This window comes from Penaeus monodon, chromosome 31 (genome assembly GCF_015228065.2).
Source record: "Penaeus monodon isolate SGIC_2016 chromosome 31, NSTDA_Pmon_1, whole genome shotgun sequence".
NCBI lineage: Eukaryota > Metazoa > Arthropoda > Malacostraca > Decapoda > Penaeidae > Penaeus > Penaeus monodon.
Window position 1 is genome coordinate 15,761,270 of NC_051416.1, and position 401 is coordinate 15,761,670.

The following is a 401-nucleotide window of genomic DNA, read 5'->3' on the forward strand; positions in this document are numbered from 1 at the left end:
TCTTTATGCCTCCTTCTTGCATTCCCCTTCTTTGAAGGTTTTATGCATTTAGAAAGTATCTTGGAGAAGATTATAGCGTTGGCATCTCTCCTTAATAGTGCACCGAGTTAATCAACATATTCAAATAAGTAAACCATATGCAGGGAGATATAATTGTGTTTTATTACATGTTACCGGTTATTTGGTTCGAGATGCATTTTGAAATTATATTTAATTCGCTTATATTCTACTGTAAAGGAATACCATTTCGTGTAAGTGAAATGATATTAAGAGTAATCATGTTCCTGCAAATTAGCAAATCTTTGTTAAAAAACAAAAAATACGTATTTTCTGACTTCACAATATGATAAGTTGTGACGAAGTAAAGTAAAAAGGACTGAACGAATTGCAGATTTTACTCA